This window comes from Macrobrachium rosenbergii, chromosome 3 (assembly GCF_040412425.1).
Source record: "Macrobrachium rosenbergii isolate ZJJX-2024 chromosome 3, ASM4041242v1, whole genome shotgun sequence".
In the NCBI taxonomy this organism is placed as follows: domain Eukaryota; kingdom Metazoa; phylum Arthropoda; class Malacostraca; order Decapoda; family Palaemonidae; genus Macrobrachium; species Macrobrachium rosenbergii.
In genome coordinates, this window is record NC_089743.1 from 55418779 (window position 1) to 55432123 (window position 13345).

The window sequence follows — 13345 nt, forward strand, 5'->3', positions numbered from 1 at the left end:
CACCTAACCCTCAAAAAGAATCGTATCTGTATATATACCATTCAATCCCTTTCTATTCTACGGCACATACTCTGGGAAGCGTCTCTCTTTCTCTCTCTCTCTCTCTCTCTCTCTCACATACACACAACCTATGGTTACCTTCACGCCCTAATGTAAACAGCCATATTCATCGTGTAAATTTTTAAATAGGGAAAAGCCTGACCACAAAACATCAGTAGGCTATATCAGCAAAATATCTCATAAGCATCCATATAACTCATTATATGAAAAACGACGCTGTTGGAGATTAAACTGCATAAAGCATAAATAATCGGCTTAATCATCCAGAATTTCACACTCTATTCACACCTGATTTAGGCAACTCGACTGATTATGCTGGGAAGCTCATGCGCGCAAGGTAATGATTGCCAAGCTAATCCTGTATGCACTGTGCGGTAATCTAGTCTAATGCTTTGACGTCAAACGGTCGCACAATAGGCATTAGCCAACTAGAGCACTGATGATACTATATATATATGTGTGTATGTATATATATATATATATATATATATATATATATATATATATATATATATATATATACACATACGAAACTCTTGGAAAAGTAGTACGCCAATAGTGTCAACCTGGCTCCTGTGGACACCAGAAGAGTTGGAAGGCCCAGACCTCCTTGGATGAGAACTATGAGAATTGAGGCTAGTCATGAGTGGAGATTTGTGCATTATAAAGCCCAAGAAAGACTGAGTAGTGGAAATTCACAGAGGCCCTTTGCGTCAACTAGCAGTGTTGAAGGCGATGGTGATAGATAGATTAGATATATACATATATACACACACACACATATAGGCTACATATATATATATATATATATATATATATATATATATATATATATATATATATATATATATATATATATATATATATATATATATATATATATATAATGCAACCCTGTTTCTGTTTAAATCCTGACTGCATAACATGTATAAAACACATGTAGCAAATGAAATATAGATTCATATATGGGGACGTGTATTTATATAAAAAAATAGCAGATAAATGTGATAGTGAAGTCTGTCTTACTGCATTTTCTGCAGTCGCACCTATATAAAATATGGTATGGGGGCTGACGACATCCGACGGGAAAGTATATGTTAAGGGAAGAGAATTTATGAAATTCTACTCCAAAAACTAAAGAACCAAGTTTAGTTTCCCGTTCTCCAGTCTTATAGTATCTCCGCTCACACACTATACAGTTAGCCAAAAGGACCATCAATGAAACTTGGTCATGATAGCTCAGTTGGTTTACCTGAACATCACAGAGTAGTGCTCCAAAGTTCATGGCCCACTTATGGCATGGTAGATTTCATAGGCAAACAAGACCTTGTAGTCCCTGTGCGTTAGTAGAGATAAGGTTTGGGGGAAGCAAATCAGTCTACCAGCTGAGTCACCAGCTGCAACTGCCTAGTTCCCCCGGGTCCTAACTTGTGTAGATAGCAGAATTAGGCACTGATCATGTGTGTTTATGTTCAGTCTCTAGGGCATTGTGCACTAGTGCCATGGCCTATCCCTTTCCCCGGCCGCTTATGGGATCTTTAAATCTTTCAAATACCCAATGTTACAGCACTTATCTTTGCTTATTTATTTACAGATTTCATTCTAACCGAACCTTAAGTATTATATGTTATTTGTTATTGATTGTTTAAGCTCATCTGAGGCTTCCTTGTTCCGCTGAAAAACGTTTACTAAGAATAATTACATATCCGATATGAGAGAAAAGAAATGCAGAGACGTAATCTATTTCATGAAAGAGTATTACAGAAATAGACATCCCATACTGAAGATAAAGCTCACGAAGACTGTCAAGCTTTAGATATCTTCCGATTATGATCAGTCCTAATTACTTACCATATGTGGGCAAAATGGAAACAAAACCGCTTCGAGCACAGCAGAGAGCAATGTTCTAAGAAAGCCAAACAAACGTTTGGAAGCATTCCAAACATTAATCAGCTTTTTGGATGAAAAACATAAGAGAAAGGATGGCAGCACAAACGACTTTACAATCTTCCTCTGGGCGAATGAAATTTTGTGCATGGTAGTGCATAAGGACTGACAGAATGGTGAAGAAAAGAAGCCCGCCATATTTTAGAACACATCTGTTGCAAGATGGGACAGAGGTGACTTTGTTAAGTAGAAAGAAATGCCCAAGAACCTTGTCACAGTTTCTTTTTCCTACATGCAGCCATAAAATTGGCTATCCGACCATATTTTTAATTACTATATTTCCAATAACTCTTCGGGTGCTTAATCAGACAGAGTTCATTATATTAAGGAAATAAACTAATATTAACATTATAAGAAAAACTTAACGATCCCTTACAACCAAGTTATGTAGATTAAATATGATCAAAACCGCATTCATGATAACCTGTCATCTTTAGGGAGCGAGAGAGAGTAAAGTCAATTAGTCCTAATGGAGGTCCCTCAGCCTTAGCCAACAAAACCCTGGTGTCACTCTCAATACTCGAGTTGTGTTTCTTTTAAACGCAATTGTCGATGGATCAGTCGAGTCCGGAGGGCAGTGACATAATTTGATTCCAATAAATGTCCATTCTGAAGACTAAACAAACGGCAAAATCACAAACTCCAATAAAATAAGTAGAGAAATAAGTAAGCATATAAAAAATAAATAATTTCCACTTTTAAACTTTCTGGGTAACACTGTGGCAAACTACAGCACACACACATCAGATCTCTACGGTTAAGTTAAATATATCTTAGTTTAACCAGACCACTGAGCTGATTAACAGCTCTCCTAGGGCTGGCCCGAAGGATTAGATTTATTTTACGTGGCTAAGAACCAATTGGTTACCTAGCAACGGGACCTGCAGCTTATTATGGAATCCGAACCATATCATAACGAGCAATGAATTTCTATCACCAGAAATAAATTCCTCTAATTCTTCAATGACCGGTCGGAGAATCGAACGCAGGACCAGCAGAGTGCTAGCCGAGAACGATACCCACCCGTCCAATGAGGCACTCTTGTGCTGCAAGTTCGAGTAATGGTGATGGGAGCTAGTTTGTCCAAGAAAGTTTGGCATTTTTGGGAGGTCACCTATCCAAGTAATGGCCGACTTATTAATGTTGCCCAACTCGACAGCTGGTGGCTGCCCTTCCAAGTACAGACCAAAACCAATGCTATTTACCCGCACACAAATGGTGCGTTGCGAACATACTACTGCTGCCGACTTTTTCTCTCTATTGTGACCAAGGTCTAGAAAGAAATCTAGACCATGACTGCGACCTGCTGCACTGCATGGATGCCACTCCTGCGATCTGCCATCGCTTGCTGTCTGGGAAGCGGTTCTGCCTGACTGCACGATTAAACTAAAAAAAATTGCTCAACTAAAGAAATAGGAGATAACAGAATCCAAGAGCCATGATAGGCAAAGGAAAAAATTGAGTTGGTCCACTATTTTTTGGGTGGGACGGGATGGTTAGACCTCATCCTTTTTTCTTTCGCAATCCTTTTCAGATCTCCTAATTTTCTTCTGACCTGGGAAAAATAAGTCCTATAGATATTCGCCCCGTCGTTCGCTACATATAAAACATTAAATAAATAATCCCAACAAAATATTAACGACAAAACATTGCACAAAATGTGTGAAATGAAAAATAAGTGATTTTAATCTTGATGAACCTTGACATTTTTACGTCTATCATAAACCCCAGAAGAAAAATATTACCAATAACAGTAATGAAAAGCATGATAACTATTCAAACAGCAACAACAACGACAGTAGGTAACAAAAACAACAGCAACAATGATAAGAATACTCGAGTATCTGAGAACTTGCAAGCAAAGCGCAACAAGGAAACGCAACCAAAGTACTGGGGACGATATCACTATCGTATTGTTACGAGCTGCACAACCCCATGAACAAAATGGACGCCTCAATAATGATGGAAACAACGAGCTACTTGGCTGCCACGGAAATGCAGCAGCATCTCTCTCCTATTCATAAATTTCCCTTCGTGTCTGGAAGTAGCGGCGTCTAGCAAGTGCAAGCAAGAAGAGTTGTTTCCCTGCTTCTTTTCACCTTAGAGCGCGCTATCCTGTTCGCCGGAAGACTGACAAGATAATTAATGACATTCCCTGCTTGTTCCATAAAAAGGGTGCATAACAATACCAATGGTAACAATAAAATACTATGTATACACACACATTAACCTTCTCTGCGGGTAACTACGACAGTCTATGGGTACTGATTTCCTCGATTTTTAAACTTGCTTTTAACCACCCCCGGTCATCCATGGCCCCTATATAGCCTCTTTAATCTATAGACCTTGGCCTAAGCATGCCGAAAGAGGGTAACTTCGTCCACGGTTCGGAACGGTACGTAACGTCCTTACAGTCGCGATTGTCGCCTCGACCTTATGTTGTATTACTCATCTTGTGTTTTCGGGTCCGTCTGTCTAGGAGTCGATACCCAAGGCTGCCATGACCTTCCCTTTGCAAGATTAAACTGTGAGATCGATCAAAAAAATTTCCCCGATGTACGGCAAGCGTTTTTAATAAATATCCCATGAAATGATAACATAATAGCATTTCTACAGTAGCTTACTTGATGGTAATAATATACACTTATTCCTTACGCAGTTTTTATACATGCTCACCTACGCGTGCCTTACATAAAATTTCCTCAGTGATGTCCTTTCCAAAATGTTCCCCTGCACTATTCGTTACAGGCCTTGCGCATTTCCAGAATCATCCCCGTCGGTGACACGGCGAGTTCCATATTCAATCTATGGATGTTCGGTTTATGCTTCTCTGCGATTTCTTTACAACTGTCTTAAAATGTTCACGTATACGTGACCATCAATCAAAACATATTTCACGATAGGAGGTGATGCTGTAAATCTTTTCAAAGTTTCCTCGGACGCCTGAGGAAAGGCTTACCTGAAAGAAAGTCTTTCTGATCTGACTTTTACTTGCGTAAGCCTTCGTTGTTACTTCATCACCTGCCGCGCATTCCTCAAACTGCCAATCATACTCCAAATGTTAACGTGTGCCTGCCTATCACGAGCCTAAATTCTTGGAATAAGCTGAAATACATTCCTAAAGTAAACTACAACCTCATCACTAGAGTTTACTATACGTTCAGCATAACTGCCGAAAGAGAGAGAGAGAGAGAGAGAGAGAGAGAGAGAGAGAGAGAGAGAGAGAGAGAGAGAGAGATACAAGCACACATTTCTAGTGGAAACATAGGCTGTTATATGTTGAACAGTCCGTAACTATGACAGGTCGAAAAATGGAAAAATTTAACTATTATTCTTACACGAAAAGGCAGTCGGATGGGCAACACCATTCCATTATCTATCCCAAGTCCGTTGGAAAATGAAAACAGAATGAGCGATAGATAAAAACGCAACGAGGAAGTGTGCAGATATAACAGCAAAACTCTTCCTATTTATTTAGGTAATTTCATAAATACTCGTACTGTTGCTGGAAGAACTGAAAAGAAAACGATGAGAAGGGGTCAAGACGTTACCGGGATGGTAACAGTACTAAGTAAGGTCAAAGTCAAGGAAATACTCGTTGAGTTCGGTTTCGCAAAACACTGATAATCTCTTCTTGCAGTTACGTTGCTTTTCGTATTATTGTTTAAGTCACGCAATAATAATAACGCAGATAACTGATAACAGTAATTTCCAGAATAAAAACTCCTATTGTCCCGAAGGCAATTATCAGCATGAAAACCAAGTCTGGGAAATGAACCGCCTTATCTTTTTGCGACCCCTCACAATTCCAGCATGAACAAATGACTGCAGGATTGAGGTCATTGAGTTATAGATAATAACAGTATTGAGAAGTTCGCCCATGCAGTTTGTGCTTACTGACGTCAAGAAAAGCTCATATCAATGATAACACTATGTGCCACAATAAAAACAATTGGCAACAACTAATTAGTGCAATTTCTCTTTAAATTTGCCTGTTGTAAGATCTATATATATATATATATATATATATATATATATATATATATATATATATATATATAAATAAAGAGAGAGAGAGAGAGAGAGAGAGAGAGAGAGAGAGCAATAATTTGCATGCCTAACTTAATCACTGAAAACAAGAACCTGAGTCGCAAAGACTTGGAAAGATACTAGCGATTACGGACTATACGCACAAACACACACTCATATATATATGTATATATATACATAAAATATATACATATATCTACATATAAGTATGTGTATACATATAATTATATATAATATACAGGTATGTATACATATATTTATACATTTATGTTACTTTCAATCCCAGGGCACTTTACCCTTAGTGGGGTAGGTTCAGGTGTTACCCTTTGTTCCCAGGACATTACCTTGGGGTAAAGAAGCTAACACTGTGAATGTCCATTTAGATGAGTTATCTTCCGACGATCACCCATTCCGGTATAGAACAGACCCGCAGTATAACGGACGTGGTACAGTGCGCAACCAATCTTTACGTTGGTCGAATTTGTGTTAACCACTGTTATAAAGAATACTGCTAGTCCAGAACATAAGTTTTATTGGTAATTTTAACGCATATCCTTTCATTCACTATATTGTTATATATATATATATATATATATATATGTATATATATATATATATATATACATACATACACACATACATACATACATACAATTATGGCCTCCGCCAACCTGTAGACCATTGCCAGCTGAGGTCAAAATGGGACATGAGGCTAGCAACCTCATCCGCAGACTTAATGAGAACCAGTAGGCTCTACGGCGTTGGTGACAACCCCTCTTGGTGGTTAAAATAAAGTTAAGTATACCGTACCTTAGTTTAACCAGACCACTGAGCTGATTAACAGCTCTCCTCGGGCTGGCCCGAAGGATTAGATTTATTTTACGTGGCTAAAAACCAATTAGCCTAGTTACCCAGCAACGGGACCTACAGCTTATTGTGGAATCCGAACCACATTGTGATGAGAAATGAATTTCTATCACCAGAAATAAATTTCTCTAATTCTACATTGGCCTGTCGGAGAATCGAACGTGGGCCCAGCAGAATGCTAGCCGAGAACGACACCAACCCGTCCAATGAAGAACTCCTCTTGGTGGTAAATGGCGTATTTATGAATATACATACACACACATACATACATACATACATAGGCTACACATACATATAGGTAAATGCACACAAAAAGCCGTGTTCCCTAATAGGACGTGCCTCCGGAGGAAAATAGGTCTAGTCGCTGTCATGAAAACCTTTTTAACAGTTGAAGTGATGATGAACCCCACAGAGGAAATAACAACCATCAAATTGTTAGTCGTGCACATGTAACATAACGTTTAATAAGATACCTCGTACGTAGATACAGTCAACAATTAAAGACACGTAAAATTAAAGACAGACATTAAGACAAGCCCAACACGCTTAAGTACAATTAAAGAGCGGTTTAGTAAAAAAAAAAAAATTAGGTGGGAAGGTCACACTTCCCACCTAAATGTCAATAACCGAGCAGTCATTGCATATAACAATGAGGGAAATATCTAAACAAACTGTACACTGAATGCTGAGTAAAGCTAAATAAAGACAAGGAAATATAAATTGGCGTGCAGGGCTCATGATACAAAATGACAACACCTCCATTTTAACTTTGAAACCACCTAGCCTACAACATTAGAATATAAATCTGCACAAGTTTACAGTAAATTAGGTTGTAACAATATGAAACCAATTTCAGCATTATCATGCACATGAATAGGTATGAAGAAATAACTACAAAGATGCACAAGATGATGAGACAAAAAACATATATTAATAAGCGTATGAATGCAAAGTACAGTATAGTTGATCTCAAGGTGCGTAAAATATACACTACAGTAGTTGCAGATATAAACGGTAAATAGACAACTTCCTGCAATAATAAAAAAAATCACAAATGAAAGCAAAATTGAATCTGCTTATAATATAATAATCATTTCAATTTTGAAAAAAATAGCTAATTAGCTCATTAATAGTTAAAAATTTACGCAAAAATTACGGCAAGAAGAAATAGACTAATGGTGAAAAACTTTAAAGACACAAGGCACAACAAATATACAAGAGAACTAACACAATGGGAACGGGGAAAAATATTGACGTTCGTAATTAATTATAAGAACATCTCTGAAGTCAGTTTAATTACATAAAGCTTCAACACTTACGAGAAAAAATACCTTGTTTCTTACCGGGCCGTTCTCCATAATAATATTTAGTGATGATTTTCCATCAAACTGAGTAAGGCTATAGGGAAAAACCCCGGCAGCAGTTATCCCAACAAAAAATATACACCTGATATTTATTTTTCTTCAAAGTTTCAAAAGCTAAAAGTATTTTTGTAAATATCGAGTCCACTCCCATAAAATAATAAAAGAGGTACGACATTCCATGAAAATAAAAACTTTTAGGATATCAGTATCAGCCATTGCTGCTCCTACTGCAAATACGCATGGGCGTCTGCTTTAATAAACGAAGTGGTTGCAGGTAATTGACCAGGGAAGTCATGTCACATAATGAACATTCTCAAGGGTACTTGTTTAGACATTATTTTTTTTATAAGCTAAACGTTTAAAACATAAACAATACCACGGTTTTATTTTCCTGTGTAATAGCAATGCGTACGTATGTAAGTATTCATTATATTTAGACTGCCCAACTACATTTAAAACATTCAACTATACATATTAACAAAGACCTAGTTACCGGCATCTACAAACGTTTAAGAAGCGCATAAAAATTAAACTTTGTAAGTCACCTGGAAATAATTATTTTACAAATCAGCTTTGAACATGCTGAAAAGAGAGAGAAGAAAAACTTACCAATAACACGCCAGTCAAATATCCACATTATACATTCCCACGACAAAATGCAGAGGAGGGAGACTGTAAAGATCACAGAGAAACCCACTACACACCTCTCACTTCCACACTTTCCTCCACACTGATCGCCTGCTACAACTTCCACTACTCCAGAAGCTCCCGGTGCCCCGCGGAAGGCTCGCTCACTAGCCGTCCCGTGGCTCAGCGAGAGCCGTCGTTAACGAGATTGAGTCTATACGTAAAATGCAGGGCACGATGTTGCCTTCGACTTCGGTTAAGATTATGCTAAAAAAGTCTCCAACGAAAATAAACAGCAGCCTGTCATAACGTACGAGACATTTATATAGTGCGACGAAACCATTAACATATGACGCAAGAATTCACTCAAGTTCAACATGTGCTACATTTACTTCCTCGTCTCCCTGCCTCAAGTCATATTAGCTTAATCCCGTATTTCCTGGAGGAAATATAAGAGCATTTGGGAGTAAAGGGCAAAATTACTAAAAACTTGCTGGAATTACGAATTGCAGTCTAGCAACTCAATGGAGTGCAGAGACCTAATGTAAGAGATTAGTAAATTAAATATTCACTGTTCAATTAATATGAATTTACAAAACAGTATAAAGTAACAAGTCCGCTAAATAATTAACGTATTCGAATGTAGTTGCTTTACCATGGAAATTACTGGGATACGTATAGCTATCTATTTATTTATCTATATATTTAAACACACACACACACACACACACACACACACATATATATATATATATATATATATATATATATATATATATATATATATATATATATATATATATATATAATATATATTATAAAATTCACGTCAGAAGGTGAGTGAAAACCGGGACTTTGAACAAGTACTTTCGTAGTTTATTCTACATTTTCAGGTTCACACTGAATAAAAAGAAGTTGACAGAGCCTTATATACAAAAACAGAAGGGGGGCGGGGTTACAATTTGTTGATCTGGGCAGCATGTTCTTTAAACAAAACAGACAGGGACAAAGGATCAAGGGATAATCCACGGTGGAGATTAAAATTCTTGGTGGACATAGCTTCAATAAACACAGTTTCTAGCAGATTTCTTTTCCGATGGTCGTTGACCTTGTAGATTATCGTTGACTTATCCCAGTTCACCGCATGGCCTGTCTTAAGCCAATGATCTGCAATGCCATTATTTGATAAGCCTCTGAAAATGGCATATTTGTGTTGGGAGCTTCTTACTTTTAGTCCTTTCGATGTTTGACCAATATAAATCTTATTGCATTCTTTGCAAGGAATACTGTATACAATATTGTTTGAAATGGGCGGGCTATTCTTAATTAGTTTATTTCTCAAAATATTATTATATTTAAATACTAAGTTAATATCAATAATTTTTAGAATGGGCAATACACGAATGAAACCAGGATGAAATGGTAAACAGGGAATGTTCTTAAGTTCTTTGTTAACACTGGTTGGATTGTAATATGTCTTTTTTGCTTTTTTTTACAAAGTTCTAAAAAATATGGAGGGTAACATAATGAATCTCCTATTTTATCAATAATTTTAAACTCCTCTTCCAAAAATTCACGACTACAAATTCTAGGAGCTCTAAGATACACACTGGAAAATGTTGACACCTTAATTTGTTTAGCATGGTCAGAGTTAAAATGAACATATGACAAATTATTCGTGGATTTCCTATATACTTTAAAACAAAAATTGGTGCTATTTCTAATAACTTAGACATTCAAAAATGGTATACAATTATTTTCTTTATATTCTATTGTGAATTTTATGGATGATACAAGATTATTCATTATTTGCAAGAAATCAGGAATATTTACATTTTCTTTTACCATACAAAAACAATCATCTACATATCTAACCCAAAACACCTTAGAGAATAGATTTTTGGAATAAGTGTACACTCAAAGAATTCCATGTAAATATATATATATATATATATATATATATATATATATATATATATATATATATATATATATATATATAATAATTTGTGTTCATACAATGCAGTGCCATCAATGGCCAACCGAGACCTGATGGCAAGGAACAAAAAGTAAGGAAAGGAAAGGAAGGGTTGGGAATGACCACGAAGGAAAAGATATAAACAAGGACAACCCGTAACGGGGAGAAGTTCAAAGCCGGGCGAAAGGAGGACTCGCTGTTCCGGGCAATCTCGGGATTAGTGATTTCCCAAGCGTGAATATTAGGAGATGGAGGCTTACATTTTGTTACGAAGTCGTCTACAATGAGATAGGTTTCGGCTCAATTCCGATTCTATATATCTGAAGAAGATACAGTACCTACAAAGAGCCAACAATGCCAGAAAGAGACAACGGGGTGCGGGGGGGGGGGACTGATCATTTAAGTGCCTTCGATTCAAACCTCTCTCTGAGGAAGACAAGGTAATATGTAGCACTATGAATTGGAAAGCAATATTCCAAATAGGAACAGATGCTGCAAACGTAGACCTTTAATAAACAGAAACAATAAGAGAATTTCCGGCGACTTGGGAAGAACGTGAAAGCAAGGGAGCTCGAAATAAAATTTGAAATAAGCGGAATACCCACAATCTGATAAATCCGGAAGAAGCGTACTGAAGGCATAAGTGCTCTGGTACTGAAGAACGGTACTAAATAAGTGGAAGATACAGCTCAGAAAGTGCGATTATTGCATTCTCATAAACTTATGAACAATTAGTATAAGTATTAACAGTATTGGTGTTGGTAATGGTGGTGAAAATAAAGCAGTTCCATCATATTTTTATGCTAGTGAACAGCACAAAATTATTACAGAATTAATAATAATAATAATAATAATAATAATAATAATAATAATAATAATAATAATAATAATAATAACAAAACAAAAATTTCGCCCATTCTGATAAGCTGAGATATATTCGCATAATTTCTCTGGTATTCTGAATCACAGAAGCTACAAACGCACGAATTGTAGACCAATTTACATTTTCTTTACAACTAACACGAAACAAGGAAAAATTTATTGTCTCATGATTAACTCACTGTCAACGGAACAAAGATTCATTTCTTATACTTCACTTTCATGCAAGGGACTCCTCTGAACTTCGCTTACATATGAAGGGCTCCTATGGCACGTCGGTTTCAAATGAGGGAGTCCCTCCATACACTTCACTTTGAGATGAGGTATTCCACCCATACACATCATTTCATCTGTGGGACTTGGTTAGTACATCCAACTTTCAAGATGACCCGACACATACTGCACTTCCACGTGAGAGGTTTGTTCGATACACTTCCTTTTCAAATGAAAGATCCCTTCCATGTAATTCACCTTCATATGAGTGATTCCTTTCATGTGTTTTACCTTACATGTGAATTACAACTCTATGCATACATACATCCTCATTTTCCTATGAAGGGTACGAAGGGTTCCTCCCATGAACCTCACTCTCCAGTATGGAAGAATCTGTTCACACACTTCACTTGCTTAAGCAGGCAAGAGGAACGTTTTCCATAAACTTCACTTTCTGAGATCCATTCTTACACACCATGTTAAAACGGTAGAAGAGCGATTTTTATGCATTCCACATTCTAATAATGATTCCTCTTGCTTACTTCTTCCAAATGACAAACTCTTTTTTTCAAATGATTCTTAAGATTATAACAGGCCCGCGAAATACAAAAATCACCACACAATTTCCATCAGAGAGAGAGAGAGAGAGAGAGAGAGAGAGAGAGAGAGAGAGAGAGAGAGAGAGAGAGAGAGAGAGAGAGAGAGAGAGAGTTAAGTATATCTTAGTTTTACCAGACCACTGAGCTGATTAACAGCTCTCCTAGGGCTGGCCCGAAGGATTAGATTTATTTTACGTGGCTAGGAACCAATTGGTTACCTAGCAACGGGACCTACAGCTTATTGTGGAATCCGAACCACATGAGAGAGAGAGAGAGAGAGAGAGAGAGAGAGAGAGAGAGAGAGAGAGAGAGAGAAAAATAACGATATACATACAAAAATATAAGGAGTAGTTAGTGTCCACAGGAACCTTCATAAATTCGGTAAATTTCATAAAAGCTAACATAAACTCTTGAAAATCTCGAGAGTTTTATAAGAACTGAAATAAATGCCCTTTTTCTTATTTCCTTTTGGGGACTGAACTACGGAAAAGACCCATAAATCATACTGTTCAGGGAAAACTATCTGACAGAAGGAAACTTTTTCATTCCACATCTCAAGAAACTGTCCCATTGTGGGGGAAAAAAAAAAGAGCCAGTTATATATTTCAAGGTTCTAAAAGTCTTACGCTTTCGATTTGACCCCATTTGTTTACTGGGCGCAACCAAACCCTAAATGAGAGAGAGAGAGAGAGAGAGAGAGAGAGAGAGAGAGAGAGAGAGAGAGAGAGAGAGAGAGAGTGTTTCAGTCTGAACTCCGGAAG

The 13345-nt window shown here is 37.1% G+C and overlaps 1 protein-coding gene and 1 long non-coding RNA gene across 2 annotated transcripts in view; both read right to left on the reverse strand.

The window, feature by feature from the left end:
• The window catches only part of LOC136855887 (repulsive guidance molecule B-like), a 296660-nt gene extending 287633 nt beyond the window's left edge, over nucleotides 1-9027 (reverse strand). The window contains exon 1 of the mRNA XM_067133328.1: nucleotides 8898-9027. The gene's annotated coding sequence lies outside the window, so the exon portion shown is untranslated. The remainder of the gene's footprint in view (nucleotides 1-8897) is intronic.
• Nucleotides 9028-9862: 835 nt separating this feature from the next.
• Nucleotides 9863-13345, reverse strand: part of LOC136855894 (uncharacterized) — a 19684-nt gene continuing 16201 nt past the window's right edge. Inside the window, exon 3 of the long non-coding RNA XR_010858170.1 lies at nucleotides 9863-10082. This is a non-coding gene — a long non-coding RNA (uncharacterized lncRNA). The remainder of the gene's footprint in view (nucleotides 10083-13345) is intronic.